General features: G+C 38.4%; 1 pseudogene; it reads left to right on the top strand.

Annotated features, from left to right (window-relative positions):
* Positions 1-3,281: 3,281 nt before the first annotated feature.
* LOC122662328 lies at positions 3,282-3,758 on the top strand (annotated as a pseudogene).
* The last annotated feature ends 13,387 nt before the right edge of the window (positions 3,759-17,145 follow it).

The raw sequence follows: 17,145 nt of genomic DNA, 5'->3' as shown, positions 1-17,145 counted from the left end.
TCAGTCAGCAGAGGGGCAGTTACAATGGTCAGAATAGTTCAAGCAGCATTCTAGATGAGTTGGCAAACTTCTGGCAGTGCAGACAATGACTGAACAGTTCAGACATCATTTTGAATAAGTTAGCAGACTTCTGGTAGTGCAGACAGTGAGTGGACAGTGTTCCCAGTATCCCCATAGCTCTTACAATGTTCACAGTGGCGAAAACAACATTACAGGGGTTTGGCAGTGTACATAGATTCTTCCACGAGCGATCTCATTTGTTGGGTTCGCAAAGAATCTCTGCGCCACTGCTTCACCGAATCTCATCTTGATCCAATATGATGCTTGCTCATGAAGACACTTTGAAGATTCTTTATTTGAGTCATTGGCTTCTTCGTGTGTCGTGTGACGGAACGAGTGCTATCAAATGGTTCATAATATCGCCAATCGTAGACCTTGTACTCCCGCTTTGGTATTATGCGGTTGTACAAAATGCATGTGAAGATTCCATTTCCCTGGATGAGATCAGCCCAGCAAACGACTGATGCATTTAAAGCGACCGAATGGTCTAGACTACTTCCCGCTTATACCTAAAAAATCGGACGGCCAAAATCAAGCCGTATCTAACAGACCAATGATCGGGAAAAACGTAGTTTGTCATCAACAGTCGTTGCATTCCTTTTTGTAACGAGATCCGAATCCAACGACGCTGATTAAGTGCGATTGTCACTGACCATCTAACAGGGTCTGATAGAATTAGATGCTCTATATTTGATGCGTGTCTGGAGATCCAAATCTAATGGTCCCTGGCATGCGCTCCACTTGAACAGGCGCCGATCTGGTATTGCATGCACACGTGTGCACCTCCCCAGAGTTTCTATATCCCTCTCTTTGGTTAGTCAAAATTCAAAATGGCATATCTCCCTCATCCGGTGGCCATTTTGATGCTTCCAAATTGAAAAATTCTTAGCTTGATGAGCTCTACGCACTAGAAGCAAGAGGTTGTGGCCTTAGAAGTGCCAAAATCTTAAGAACTCCTATTCCCTCTTGATTGTATGTTTCAATCCATTCCTACCCTATTGTCTGCATTGATTGGGCTTCATTGAAGACATTACCAAGGTAGGTGAAGCCTCATTGCTGCCTTTGTGTGATTCATTGCACAAAAGAGAAGAAAAAGTGAGGGGAAGAAGAGGAAAGAAAGGAGGAGAAGAAAAGGAAAAAGATCGAAAAAGGAGAGGGAACGTGACAGGAAGAAGGAAGGAGGAAAAGAAAAGAAAAGGGGAGAAAGATTGGCAAAGAAAAGAAAAGAACAAGAAAGGGGAATTAGAAAGAGGAAGAAGAATCGGAGATAACATTGCCAGAGCATCTCCAACAAAGCTCCATAGCCATTCAGGAGCTTCCTAAGATACCAGATTCAGAGACAGTGCATGTTGTGAGCATTTCTTTACTTGTTGGCTTGTTTCATTTGATTTTGTGTATTCACTTTGTATGCCAGATAGGTTTAATTACTATCAATAACCTATACTAGAAGGATTTCATTGTAGGGCATCTAAATAAGCCCAAATTTGTTTGTATGTGGGTGTGTTCAGTGGGTGCTGGACACTGGTAGTATTGACTACCAGTGTCTATTGTTATTTATAAAAATCAGTCTATATTCATTGGAATGGATTATGGTATGATACAAGGTGCAATTGATTGAGGCAGAAGCAAGGGGACTTCTTCAAGGGATCCAAGGAGCAATGCTACTGGATCGTAAATCTATAGAAACTTGAGTTGATTCAGAGCTGTTGACCTAGATCGATAATCCCGAAGATTGATGAGACTCCATGGCTATGGAAAAGTAGTTTTTATGAATTGTTTAATATATATAAACCTTTTTATTACACATTTTAATTCTTCTGTATTTTTCTACCCAAAAAAAAACTAAAAATTCTTCTGTAATTAGAAGTAATGAAGACAACTTGTAAGCCTCTTTAGGAGGGCTAGGGTAGAGAAGTTGAGACTTCTTTTTTTTTTTCCACACAACATCTACTCCTGTGGATCTTATAGTGGATTCCATTTGAGTGGCCCTAGAGGATTTTGTACGATACTAATACTTGTACAAGGACACAATCCGCCCTCCATATTCACATAAAAAATTTAGCTTAGTCTAAGTTTTTTATGTCATTAAAAAAGAAAGACGAAAGGAGGTTAAAAAGTCCAAAGTCAGAGCTATACATATTGACCGGATATATATGTAAAAAATTAATCCAGTACAAGAGGCTAATCATCCAAGGGGGCCGGAATATATCTAATCAACAATTGAGATGGAATTTAATTTCCATATCAACTGCCACATGGCTCAAATTTTGTTCGGGGATTGTGCCTAACGTGGCACAATAATGTTTTGAATAATTATCACTTCCAATTCGCTGCCCGCTCCTATTCCTCTAAATAGGGGGAGTGGATCCCACCTTGGGCAGTGTGTTCGGACAGGGGGTAAGATGGTTATTTTTGCCCCCTATGTGAGGAATTGGAAGGGATAACGATTCATTTTATTTTACCTTATTCAAAAATCCTCTGCAGTGCGTGCATTTGGCGGTGCATTGTAGTGCAATTTTGAGAGCTCGACACGTTGGAAGAAGTTTCAGTCAATGGTGCGAGCTTGATTCAAGGCAGTTTTTTTATTTACTTTTCTTTCTTCTAGAGCTTGGCACCGTTGCATGTCGCATCTTCCACGTATCGAGCTCTCAAGCCCACATTTCAGAGGAGTTTTTTCATTCTAATTCTGAAAATTTGAATTATTGAGGGTCAATTTAGGTGTTACCACCTCCTCTTGATATATACTTGCAGGTTATATCTTTCAAATTTAATTGAATGCAATCTTAATTTATAATGTTAAGTATATGGTATATAGTAGTTGATGCAGCATGAAGCATACATGATCTGGTCAAATGTATTCTCTTATTGATGACACCATCAAACATGTGTTAGGTTTTTCTTGTACAATCTCCATTGGTGCATGTGTCATGTTTATGGGTGGTGTCATGCGTACACTGTCCCCCTTAATCCATTTTAATTCTTCTCCATAAATAACCTTCTAAGGGCGTGTGGCTTCCACAAGCCATCTTCATCTCTCTCCTTAATCCATTTTAATTTCTTCCTAATTAATACCCCTCTTTGCTTTCTTCTCCCTTCATGGCACCTGTAGAACTAGAAGCTAACAGCCTATCTGTCCCCAAAGAAGCCAAACTTGACATCCCCAACAATGATGTTGAGCAATAGATTGATGGTATCAATTACATCCAAAGGGCACAGTGGCTGAGAGCCACAGTGCTTGGAGCCAGTGATGGTTTGGTCTCCACAGCTTCGTTAATGATGGGAGTAGGAGCTGTTAAGCGGGATGTAAAATCCATGATTATTACTGGTTTTGCAGGGATGGTTGCCGGAGCATGTAGCATGGCGATCGGAGAGTTCGTGTCGGTGTATTCGCAGTATGACATATAGAGGTTTCTCAGTTGAAGAGAGAGCATAAAGCTTCAGATGATGGAAAAGAAAATCTGGATGAGGAGGAGAAAGAAGATCTCCCAAACCCACTCAAGGCGGCTGTGAAGAAGTCTTGTTTGAGGTGGTAATTGCAATGTCAAGCTTGGCTTTGATTGTTTTTGGAGTTTTAGGTGGTGTCTTAGGGAGGGCACCTGTGAAGAAGTCTTGTTTGAGGGTGTTGATTGGGGGTTGGTTGGCTATGGGTATAACTTATGGCCGGGTTGACCAAGTTGATTGGGCTGGCTGGGATATGAGGCTTATTACTCCTGCTTTTGCAGAATGGTTGTTTTCAAACTTGAACCCGTGACCTCTTGATCACAATGGAGCAATCTTACCGTTGCTCCAAGGCCCACCCCTCTTCTTAAAATTAATTGTAATAATATGTAAATATAGGTTATCCACTTATGATTCTTCTTTAAGCCGATTAGTTGGTTAGATCTCTCTCTATCTCTGAATTTGGATGTGGTTCTTGATTTTATTGTTAATTTATTTAATGCTTCAAAATACTTGGTCAATCTCTGTGAAATACTTTGGCATAAGGTGAAAAATCCTTCAAAGCAAACAAGGCATTTACAATATCAACCAAATAACCCATAATTTATTACAGATTTTAGTTTTCATTCTAAAATAGCAAAATTTTCCCAAGATACAACCCCAAAAGGAATTGTTATACCCCAAAATAACATTCATCAACCACGTAGAAAGTACACAAAAATAAGGCAATTACCTAGTGCTGGTCATGCAGGACCTGGCTCTCCTTCAGTCGTGGCAAGAGCTGGAGGATCCAGCCTAATCAAAACAGGGGTGTTTTAATCATTTCATACGCGGGAGTCAAATTGGATCGTGCATATGCAAAGTCTTTGGATGAGTGAGTTTGGAGTAGATCCTAACCTTTGGCATCCATGGCTGCCCGAGCCACTTTAATAAGTCAGTGAAACTTAAAATTAAAATTGAAGGCACAACGATCGAGCTAACTTATTATCAGCAGAATCAACAAAATTTTGACAGTTAAAAAGAGAAGAAACATAAGATCTACGGTAGAATAATACAAAAAAGCCTCTAATATCATCCAGTCACCTTAATTACTTCAATGAAATCCGAATAAAGTGAAAATATTATCCAAACCTCGCTCCTTCAAAGATCCCTTGAGCAGAAATAAGCAGTATCATTGAACTTTCAATTTTTACTACAGTGGCCAACCCCATCACCAATGTCCAATGAAACCACCACTTGACTAGTTTCTTTTTTATTTGCTATGATTCTATGTGCTTCTTTATAAAGGTGAGTAAATGAAAAAGTACAAATAAGTAGGACACCTTTCCATTTGGTGTAAGTTTGTTTAGAGGGGAATTACCAAAAAAACGAAAGTTTGTTTAGAGGGGAGGGTGAGGTGGGATTGTGACGAAAATGGGACCCACTTGTTGGTGGGATTTTTATGGGGGGATTTTTTTTTTTTTTTTTTAATTTATCAGTGAGATCAAATTTATTAGAAAGAAGAAAAATGATACATACAAAAAAGAGAGGATGCCACGAGGTTGTCTTAAGGACACTCCCAAGAGAGCGAAGAGCTACTATTATCCTCAAACTGAGAAGAAGCCCCAAAGTCATTACAGAAATGACATGCAGCCTCACTGGCTGCTCCCAAGAACAAAAATAAGGCTAATGAATAAGCCGATAAACAGAAATGGGGGAAGCAATCTAAACCTCCCGGGCTAATTCATCCTGGTCTACTTGGGGTGAACACCCCAAGAAAAGGAAAGGAATAAATTCTTGGAAACTTGGGGATCCTAGGAGGGAAATCACAAAAGAAATCCTCCACATTCAACCTAATGTCCTTTATCATCAAAGATTTGGTACAAGTTTGTAAGGGTATTGTGGTAATATCCCTTCATATGTTCTAATATAATCCTACTTATGTAATGGCTCAGACTGTGAGGGGCAATCTAGTAATTAGTCCATCTAACCTAAACCCTAGTTATTCCTATAAATACTAACTGGAGGCAGCAGCCTGGGTATTCCAAACTTGATACACAGGCTGTAATGCTTTAAGCAACCAGTGCTTAAACCCTAAACCCTAACAATCTTCAAGCATTAAATTTCTATTTTTCTCTCCTCGATCGACTTTGGAGTTTATATGATCGGCTTTGGTGATTGGAATCACGATTGTGGAGTTCTTGTCTGATCAGTTTTGGGATTCCTCTTGTGTCACGGTTCTGACCGTAAAGTGATCGGTTTTGGAGATCGTTCACGGTTGGTTTTCTGCGATTGACTTTGGTGGTGCTCCGAAGCACGGTTCGTTAGTGATCGTCTTCACAAGCCTTTTTTTTTTTTCTCTACGGTCGGTTGGTTTGATACGATTATTTCAAAAAAAAAAAAAAAAGGAAGACGGTGGCAGGAGCTTTTGTCAAATTCAACTTTTTGGTGTTTTGTATTCAATCAAAGATCAAGTTTCTATTGATTTGATTGATTATTTATTAAGAAAAAAAAAATAGAAGAAGAGAAAAGGAACGTTGTCATCAAAAGCTCTCTTCTCTTTAAAGCTTCTGACTTTGGCTGACGTTGGCAGAAAGCTTTCTAAAGCTTTTGATTTTGAATTGGATATTAAAGAATTGATATCTTTATTAAATCCGAAGAAGTGGACTTTATTACCTCTGTGATTGTGTGTTGAAGAACCACACCGTACAAGGTACAAAGCGCACGGCACCAGCGCGGGGCACCAGTGAACAAGAACCGCCTCTGCCCGCGTAGCTCTCTTGGATCTGTCCTCTTCTCCCAGCTTCGCCAGTCTCTGACTTTCTCAGGTTCTCTGTTCCTATCAGGTGCGATCGGTTTGATTTTGGTTTCAAAATTAATTTTTTAAAAACCTAAATAATTTGAGATGGAGAAACACCCGATTCCGTTTGAGATGACCAAACTAGAATCCTTTGGTGGATCTGAATTCAATGCATAGAAATGGAAGACTCAGTTCAGTTTGAAATACTTGAATGTATTCTACACGGTACAGGGTACTTTCAATGAATATGATGGTATTGAGGAACACCAATGGGTGAGTGATGAAGATTTCTGTAAGGACTATCTGTTGAATTGTTTGTTAGATAGACTTCCAGAAATATATAGCAAGTTCAAGACTGCTAAGGAAATTTGGGACAATTTAGATGCCCAATTCAAAAAGGAAGAGGAACTATCAAAGACCCACTTGGTTGATAAGTTCATGGATTTCAAGTTTCAAGAAGACAAGGAAATCACTCCTCAAATAACAGACTTTGGGAACTTAAGAACAAAACTGAACCAAGAGAATATCCCTGTTGTTGATGCATTCTTAGTGGGTGCCATTATTTTCAAGTTACCCTCTACCTGGCATTCCTTTAAAACTGAGATGTATAGGAAGAAAATACAAGTGGGGTTGGATGATCTCAAACAGTTCATTAGAATCGAATATGAGAACAGAGTTAGGAACAACTTGGAGATGGTGAAACAACATATATCTTTGTCAATTTAGTTTCAGAACCCAAGAAAAATCATAGGAAGTCCAAGCCACCTAAGAAAGAACCCCAGTAGTTGGAGACCAAAAAGACTAACTTTAAAAAGAAGGGCAAGTGCCACAACTGTGAAAAGGGGGGTCACTATGCATTTGAGTGTAGGGGTCCTAAGAAAGAGAACACTGACACACCAAAGAAGGAAGCTCACATGATGGTGGACAAGACTGAACCTACTAGCTTTGTTGCTATGGTTGGCAAGGGTAAAGGGTTGGCTAGTACATCTTCAGATTGGTGGTTAGACTTTGGAGCGACTTATCATATTCGCAATAACAAGAACTTGCTAACTGATGTTGTTCAAGTAGCAGAGACTGTCACTGTTGCAAATGGAGACGTCGTGAAACTGGTTGAATAAGGGACAACGAACTTGATTCTATCATCAGATAAAATACTTACTTTGAAAAATGTTAAAGTCTTTCCTGGTTTTGAAAAGAACTTAATTTCAATTGGAATTTTGTTTGATGCTGGCTTGTCTATTGATTTTAATAGTGGTAGAGTAACACTGTCTTTTAATTCTTTCTATTTTGGATGTGCTTACTCTATGAATAGTATGTTTAGGTTGAATTTAGCTAATGAGATAATAAATCAGGTTAACCATATTTCACTTGATCCCAAATTACAACACTGTAGGCTAGGACATGTGAACTATAGGAAAATGCTCAAATTAGCTAAAACTCATAATTTATCATTAGACACTTCAATTAGATTTAACAGATATAAAGTGTGTGCTCAAACCAAAATAACTGAAAAACCTTTTAGATCGGTTTCTAGGAGCACTCAACTTCTTGAACTTATTATACATTCTAACATTTGTGACTTTAAAAGCTACACAACTAGAGGAGGTCGAAAGTATTTGATAACATTTATAGATGATTTTTTAAAATATTATCATTTATACCTGTTAAAATCTAAAGATGAAGCATTTGAAAATTTTAAGATTTTCAAGAATAGGGTAGAAAATCAGTTGAACTTGAAAATTAAAAGATTTAGAAGTGATAGGGGAGGAGAATACAAATTGACAGAGTTCAAGGAATTCTGTGCCTCTACGGGCATAATCCTTGAAACTACTGCTCCTTACTCACCTCAATCAAATGACATAGCTGAAAAAAAGAATAGGAAGTTAACAGAGATGTTAAACTCCATGTTATTGACAGCTGGCATGCTCTCTTGTTATTGGGGAGAAATATTATTGACTACAAATCATATTCTAAATAGACTACTACATTCAAAACTGACTTCTACACCTTATGAACTATGGCATAACCATCTATGTAGATATGACACTCTTAAGGTTTGGGGTTGTATAGCTTATGTTAGGATACAAGACCCTAAAAGACCTATGGTGGGAATTAGAACAAACACTCGTGTATATCTAGGTTGTACAGAAGACAGTACTGCAAACCTATTTTTGGATCTATCAACCAATGTGGTGATAGAATCTAGGGATGCTATATTCTTTGAGGATAAATTCTTCAGAGATAAAGTGCTGACCTTGCCTGGTCTGACAAAAATGGTTACAGAATCATCCATTAATACTGAACCAATTATTTCTGACACTCAACCCACAATGGTTACTGAATCAGAGTCTAGAAGAGTATCTACTAGAGATCGAGTACCCAAGAATTTTGGTGAGGATTTTGTGACCAACCATCTAGAGGCCGATCCATCCACCTATAAGGAAGCGATGAGGGACTCACTACTATGGAAAGAAGCCATTGATGAGAAAATGAGTTCTTTAATGTAGAATGAGACCTCGCACCTTGTTGAGCTGCCTAGAGTGGCTAAACCAATAGGATGTAAGTGGGTACTGAAGAAGAAACTTAATCCGGACAGGTCTATAGCTCGGTCTAAAGCATGGTTAGTAGCTAAGGGCTATACCCAAGTGCGTGGGATGAATTATTTTGATATCTACTCCCCGGTCTGCCATTTGGCAACAATAAGAATTCTTCTTGCCATAGCATCTATTAAGCACTATGTTGTACATCAAATGGATATAAAAATAATTTTTCTAAATGGAGACCTAACAGAAAAAATCTACATGAACCAACCTGAAGGGTTTGTCATGGAAGGTTCTGAAAAGAAAGTTTGTAAATTAAATAAATCTCTCTATGGTCTTAAATAAACACCTAAATTGTGACATGAGAAGTTTGACAAGACAATAAAGAGCCTTGATTTTTTATCAGTAACTCGGATAAGTGCCTTTATTTTTTGTCTGAGTCAAACAAGATCACGATTATTTGCTTGTATGTAGACGACATGTTGATTCTAGGTTCTGATCTCTATGTAGTGAGTGATATTAAAGGAACCTTATCCAAAGAATTTGACATGAAAGATCTTGGTATGGTAGACACCATTCTTGGGATGAAAGTAAGCTTCAGTGAGCAAAAGATCACCATTCGTCAGTCACATTACATTGAGAAGCTACTGTAGAATCAATCGCTTACCAATCCCCCAAAAGACGCCTTGTGAGGGAAGGTGCAATTTTAATTTCTTATTGCACACCAGCTAGCGCGCATTGCTCTCTCGCCCTAGCCGGGATCTAGGCAAGGTATTTTGGGTCACTCCCAACAATCTCTCCCTAAATGCACGTCCAATAACAGAGCACCCATGGCACCAATGCACGCCCAATAACAGAGCATCCATAGTACCGGGGAGACTCGAACTCATGATCACCTGCTCTGATACCAATTGTAGGATTAAGCGCTTGCCAATCCCCCAAAAGACGTCTTGTAAGGAAAGGTGCAACTTTAATTCCTTATTGTACACCAGCCAGTGCGTATCGAGACTCGAACTCACGATCACCTGCTCTGATACCAAATATAAATTCACCTAGAGGGGGGTGAATAGGTAAAGCTAGTGGAAATAGTGCAGAAATAAAATAATTAATAAAACTAAGCAAGTAAATTATAAAAGTAACACAATCGTTTATAGTGGTTCGGCCAATTATGCCTACGTCCACTTCTCTCACCTTAGAGAGAATTCCACTAATAAGAATCTTGAGAATGAGGAAGAGAACTCGTACAACTCTTGATTGGGAGCAAGAGGACTCACACTACCAACTACTCTTGATTGACGAGCAAGAGGACTCAACACAATTAACTACTCTTGATTTCAAGCAAGAGGACTCACAACATAAAGAAAACTTTACTAAATAAGGATTACCTCAACCTTAGTGAATGTGTAGCTAACTTTCACTTTGAAGCTTCAATACTAAGTGAATATAATTAGCTAGAGAGGGAAGTGAACTTGAATGCTTTGATGAATGAATGCTTCAACACTTTGAATGTTCAAGTTCTAATGCCTTTGCGAAGCTTTTGATTAGCCTTAATTAATTATAATTAGTCCAAATTAGCTTACCTATTTATAGGCAAAGGTGCTCAAAGCATCTAAGGTTCATTGACATTTTAGGATATAATTCTGTCCTAATCCGGTATGCCGTTTCCCAATTCGGTATGCCAGATCATGGAATCTATCCATTGTCTAACGGTTAATTCCTAACAGACATATTGTAATTCGGTATGCTGGATCTGATTCGGTATGCCAGATTTGCAATTCGGTTTGCCGGATCAGATTTAGCACATTCTGATTGCTCTCTGTGAGAAAACCTTGAGATTGTAAACAAACAGGTCAAGATGGATTTGGCATGCTAGATTAGGATTCGGTATGCCGGATCAGCTGATTTTGCTGAAAATGGCTAAGTCCATGTTTGGACAACTGTGGGGCCATTTGCTTAGGTTAGGTCCATGTAAAAACACCTCCTAGGGTCACTCCATATATATGCATGTGTGAGTGTGTGCATTACAAATGGACTTAAACTTTAAATACATCTTAATACAAAAACATTGAACATATGCTTTAAAATTCTTATATCTCATTGAGATGCTTGAACATGATCTTTGAACCTAGTCCTTCTCTCAGTCTTTTTCTTCACATCATTCTTTAATACTTAGTCTTGGTTCAACAAGTTTGTATAAGCTCCCCCTTACTTGATGCTTGTTTCTTGTAAGGTCTCTATATAATAAAACACAAGTTAGTTCAACTAACTTATTTATTAGCATCAAAACCATATAAGGTGATGTGTGGATTTTACCGATTCCAAATTTGGCATACCGAATCACTCATAGTGGTTTTTTACCTTCAGATGTAATTTTTTCTGTTTTATCGGATTCGGCATACCGAATCAGCATAAATTTCTAGCCGTTTGTAGCCGTTGGCTAGGAAACAGTATACTAGATCCTGATTCGGCATACCGAATAAGGTCCAGTGACTGTTTTCTAGCCTTTGGCAGACTATTTTGTGCCTATATATACCCCACTTTTTCACCTCTTTTGGCATTACTTTTCACTATTCATTTATCATTAACCCCAAGCAATTGTGATTTACTCCAATACTCAAATTTACACTCTCTCTCTCATATTCTTCACTATTATTCAATATGAGTCAAAGAAGAAAAGCACCTATGACCGGAGAAGAACCCACCTCCAAGCGTGGACGGCGAGGGGGAGGACGATTTACTCCTATTTGGGGAGCTTCTTCTCGATCTTAAAGAGCCTCTCATCAAGAAAATCAGCCCGTTCAACACTTTCCTTCTCAAGAGTTTCTAATTGCTACTTGGCCGTTGTTCGCTTCAAGAAAAATTGAAGAAGGTCGTTCCATTGACACCGCTTCATTTGAAGGTATTCATCTCCAATATCTATTTCAAGCTCTAGGATGGGAATCTCTTCTTCACCCTCCAGAGATTTGCTACCCCACCCTTGTTCGCTACTTTTATAACAATCTCCACTTTAGTGGGATGGCCAACGAGTTGAACTCACTTCTTTTATCAATGGCGTCACCATTGAACTCTCACTTGATGATCTTGCTTCTTTGCTTCAAGTTCCTAATACCAGCCCCTGCATCTATTGGAACCCAAAGTACTCCAATTTCGGCGAAATAGTCAATCATGAAGACATCTATTCCAACATTCTCACTGAATATCAAGGAAATGAAACTTCTGTTCCGATTGGTTGCCTCAAGATGATTCCTCATGTCATATCTTATATTATTCAACATAATCTTATTCCAAGAGGAGGTGACCAGAGCAAGTGCTTGACTCCACAAGCATATCTGACTTATTGTGTCTTCACCGGCAATCAAATGTGTTTTCCTTACTTCATGATGCATTACATGGAACATATTATCAACCCATCTCGGAAGACCAATCTTCCTTATGGTTGTCTTCTCACTATTATCTTCAATCACTTTGACATTGATCTCTCTCGTGAAGTGGAATCATCTGAAACTTCACAGCCCATCTCTAGAATTTCTTTTCACACTCTGAATATTCCGGATCCTCTTGCAGAATCAGGCAATGAAGAAGATGTTCCACCTAGACGTCAACAACGCTTTATACCGGATGCGTATCAAGATTGGATCTCCAACATTGATGAGTATATGGATGAAGCAAACACTCGGTTGGTGGAACTTGAAATGGGACAACAACACCTTCAAGCCGATGTTTCTACTCTCCGCTAAGAGATGAAGACCGGTTTTAATTCCCTTAATTCTACACAAGCGAGTATACGTACAACAATTCAATCTTTGTCTCTTAATCTTGGCCATCTACCATTTGACACACCGGGAGCTACTCCTCAAGCCGGCACCTCTTATGGTGTTGCACCTCACGGAGTTATTCCCTCTATCCCTCCATTTTCGGGGATGTCCTCTCAAGATCCAATTATCCCTCCGGAGTGGTCTTTATTGATATTTCCTCCCTTGTCTCTTTTTGATAATGCCAAAGGGGGAGAGAAATTGGGTTTTGAATTTGAATTTGGATTTATGTTTTAGATTTATGTTTTGACTATGTTTTGCTAATGCTATGTAAACCTTTTCATTTCAATTAGTCAATGCAAGTTTTTCATTAATGCAAATTGTGTGTTTCTTGATACTATCTTGATATTTTAATATTTGGTACTAAGTTATTTGTCATCATCAAAAAGGGGGAGATTGTTGGGGTAAAATCTACACATCACCTTATATGGTTTTGATGATAACAAATAAGTTAGTTGAACTAACTTGTGTTTTATTGTATAGAGACCTTGCAAGAAACAAGTATCAAAGTAAGGGGGAGCTTATACAAACTTGTTGAACCAAGACTAAGTATCAAAGAATGGTCTGAAGAAAAAGACTGAGAGAAGGACTAGTTTCAAAGATCATGTTCAAGCATCTCAATGAGATACAAGAGTTTTAAAGCATATGTTCAATGTTTTTGTATTAAGATGTATTTAAAGTTTAAGTCCATTTGTAATGCACACACTCACACATGCATATATATGGAGTGACCCTAGGAGGTATTTTTACATGGACCTAACCTAAGCAAATGGCCCCACACTTGTCCAAACATGGACTTAGCCATTTTCAGCAAAATCAGCTGATCCGGCATACCGAATCCAAATCCGGCAAACTGAATCCATCTTGACCTGTTTGTTTGCAATCTCAAGGTCTTCTCACAGAGAGCAATCAGAATGTGCTAAATCTGATCCGGCATACCGAATTGCAAATCCGACGTATCGAATCAGATCCAGCATACCGAATTGTAATATATCTGTCAGGAATTAGCCGCTAGACAACGGATAGATTCCATGATCCGGCATACCGAATTGAGAAACGACAAATCGGATTAGGACAGAATTATATCCTAAAATGGCAATGAACTTTAGATGCTTTAAGCACCTTTGCCTATAAATAGGTAAGCTCATTTGGACTAATTACAATTAAGTAAGGCTAATCAAAAGTATCGCAAAGGCATTCAAACTTGAACATTCAAAGTGTTGAAGCATTCATTCATCGAAGCATTTAAGTTCACTTCCCTCTCTAGCTAATTATATTCACTTAGCATTGAAGCTTCAAAGTGGAAGTTAGCTACACATTCACTAAGGTTGAGGTAATCCTTACTTAGTAAAGTTTTCTTTATGTTGTGAGTCCTCTTGCCCGAAATCAAGAGTAGTTAATTATGTTGAGTCTTCTTGCTCGTCAATCAAGAGTAGTTGGTAGTGTGAGTCCTCTTGCTCCTAATCAAGAGTTGTATGAGTTCTTTTGCTCATTCTCAAGATTCTTATTAGCGGAATTCTCTCTAAGGTGAGAGAAGTGGACGTAGGCATAATTGGCCGAACCACTATAAATGATTGTGTTACTTTTACAATTAACTTGCTTAGTTTTATTAATTATTTTATTTTTGCACTATTTTCGCTTGCTTCACCTATTCACCCCCCTCTAGGTGAATTTACAACTACTTTCTAGTTGGAGATACAGTGAGTGTAAACCGATTGAGATGCCCTATGACTATAATAAACTGTTCAACACAGGTGACACTGTGAATCAGTTAGAATATTCTAAACTGATTGACAATCTCATGTATGCAATGAGTTGCACTAGGCCAGACATAGCCTTTACGGTAGGCATGCTGAGTCATTTCACTAGTAATCCTAGAAAAGAGCATTGCGATGCCCTGTCGAGGCTAATTAGATACCTTAAGGGTACTCTAGGATATGCTCTCTGTTATAGTGGACATCCTCCAACTTTGGAAGGATATTCTGATGCATCTTGGTGCTCAGATTTGGGAGATAGCAAATCCACCAGTAGTTATGTATTTACACTAGGAGGAGCAGCTGTAGCATGGAAGTCCAAGAGATAGACTGGTATTGCTCTGTCAGCTATGGAATCAGAACTTTATGCTCTAGCTTCTGTGGGAGATGAAGCAGAATGGATAAAGGATTTGATTATGGATATTCTATTAAGGAGTTTAAAGTTAAACTCTATATCTATATTCTGTGATAATCAAACAACAAAGGCGATAGTGAATAACTCACTCTTTAATGATAAGATGAGACATATCAGGCTGAAACAGGACATGCTGAATTATCAAATAGAACAAGAGATTATCACTTTGATAGATGTGAAATCAAAGGATAATATGGCAGATGCCCTTACAAAGGGATTGAACAAAGATCGAACATTCAAAACTACGGGGGAGATGGGGTTAAAGACCATTTAGTCAGGTCTTAACCTAACCCAACATTATTTTGAATTATTCGAATCTCATCTAGCCTTGGAAGACAGTTTATATGTTTCAAATAACTTAGTTAGGTTACTAAGTATGGGGGGTGTGTGAAACCATTTCAAACTTGATGGTGTAACAAATTTTTCATGTGAAGTTTTCTTACTTCATTACTCCACAAAGGAATATAAAAAATGTCTGATATGTTTCAATGATATTGTGCTAGTTTTTATGTCATTCCAAATTTGATGACATTTCTTTCATAGTATGGTGTACAATTCCAGATTTGATGATACAACATAAATCTATGGTGGATATGACGAACACAGTATTCCAAATAGAAACATGGTATGGACCTTGTGATAGAGACTATATAGGATCGAGTTCTAGTAAGAAAACTTGATGATGATGCTTATTGGTTTTATGATTTACCTTCAGCCATATATGGAATGTACTAAGTTCTTATTGTTGAATTAGATATTATTGTACAAATGATTGAATTTGTCTTATCTTATGAAATTCAAATTTGACAAATTATAAAGAATGACAAAGATGGAGGAGAACGGTTGAACCTGAATCTCGATGAGGATGACTTACTTGATGAGTAAAGTCACATGGATTGCAAGGACTTTTTCTTTTGTCTATTTCTTTTGGTTTTGTCACTTGCATGTAGAACTTCGTATTTGTTGTTGGGTTTAGTTTTGACCTAAAACCCTAGTCTTATTTCTTGAAGTTTACTTACTTGATTTATTGGATTATTGATATTCAACTTATTCAATTTATTTTGTTTCAATTACTGATTAAACAATGGTTTCTATTCATGTGTGGTGGATATATGTAGAACATAGGAGGAGAATGTAAGGGTATTATGATAATATCACTTCATATGTTCTAATATAATCGTACTTATGTAATGGCTCAGGCTGTGAGGAGCAATCGAGTAATTATCCCATCTAACCTAAACCCTAGTTATTTCTATAAATATTAGTTGGAGACAGCAGCCTAGGTATTCCAAACTTGATACACAGGGTGTAATGCTTTAAGCAACCAGTGCTTAAACCCTAAACCCTAACAAAGTTTTGTTACGAAGGAAGCGGAAATTTCTCTCTATCTAAACGTGAGAAATGGTAGCACAAAATCAAGCTTAGCAATGCTGCCAATTGAGTCCCTTTTGAATGTCCTTGGAATTCAATTCACTTCTCGAATCACACTCCTAGATGGTCTATATTGGATATAGCAAAACCTATAAATTGCTTCCCAAACCTTGTTTGGTTGGGTAAGGTTAAAAGGAATGTTATTGTAGCATTCCATCCACCTTGTTTGGTTGGGTGGGAGTGTTTTGAGAGTGAGGAGGGGATTTACAAAGAGGAGAGAGAAGAAGGTGAGATGAGTGAGAGAAGAGAGAAGGGGGTGGTGGATAAGGATAAGATCAATTGGAATTGCAGAGAGGAGAAGAGAGAAGGGCATGGAGGGATAAGGATAAGCCATCCCGCCCAACCAACAGTCAGATTTACAAACAGGAGGAGAGAGAGAGAAGGGGGTGAGATGAGTGAAAGGAGGAGAAGGGCATGGTTGAAGTTTCGGGGTGGATTGATGAACCATATTGCAGACTGCAGGTTGCAAAGATATTGCATGTTGGGAGGTATTTTAAGGGCATGATTGGAGTTTCGGGGATTGCATACAGTAGGTTGCAAGGTTTCTGCATGTTGGGAGTTATTTTAAGGGTATTGTCGTGTTTGGGTTGCTTCATGTGGGCACGATTCTTGAACCAGGATGGAATGTTGAAGCAATGTTACAAGTCATCCTCGATCTGACTTGGAGTTAAACGGATGTGGGATTTTGTCTCAAGCAATGAAAGATGGGCAATAGAGAGTAGAGATAAGGTCCATTTCTAGTTTGATAAATGGTTGGGTACGTCTTCTATTGTTGAGCTATCTCACTTTGACTCAGCTGTCTTCAATGGCTTCGGATGCATGGTCTCAGACTTTATTAATGGGGATCGGTGGACCTTTCTACAGGTGGAATCGGGTTTTTTGAAGAATATTTTTGATTTGGCAAGGTAGGTTAAAA

The sequence above is a fragment of the Telopea speciosissima genome, chromosome 5 (assembly GCF_018873765.1).
Source record: "Telopea speciosissima isolate NSW1024214 ecotype Mountain lineage chromosome 5, Tspe_v1, whole genome shotgun sequence".
In the NCBI taxonomy this organism is placed as follows: Eukaryota; Viridiplantae; Streptophyta; class Magnoliopsida; order Proteales; family Proteaceae; genus Telopea; species Telopea speciosissima.
Note: the sequence above shows the minus strand (reverse complement) of the source record. Positions and strands in the feature narration are given on the sequence as shown.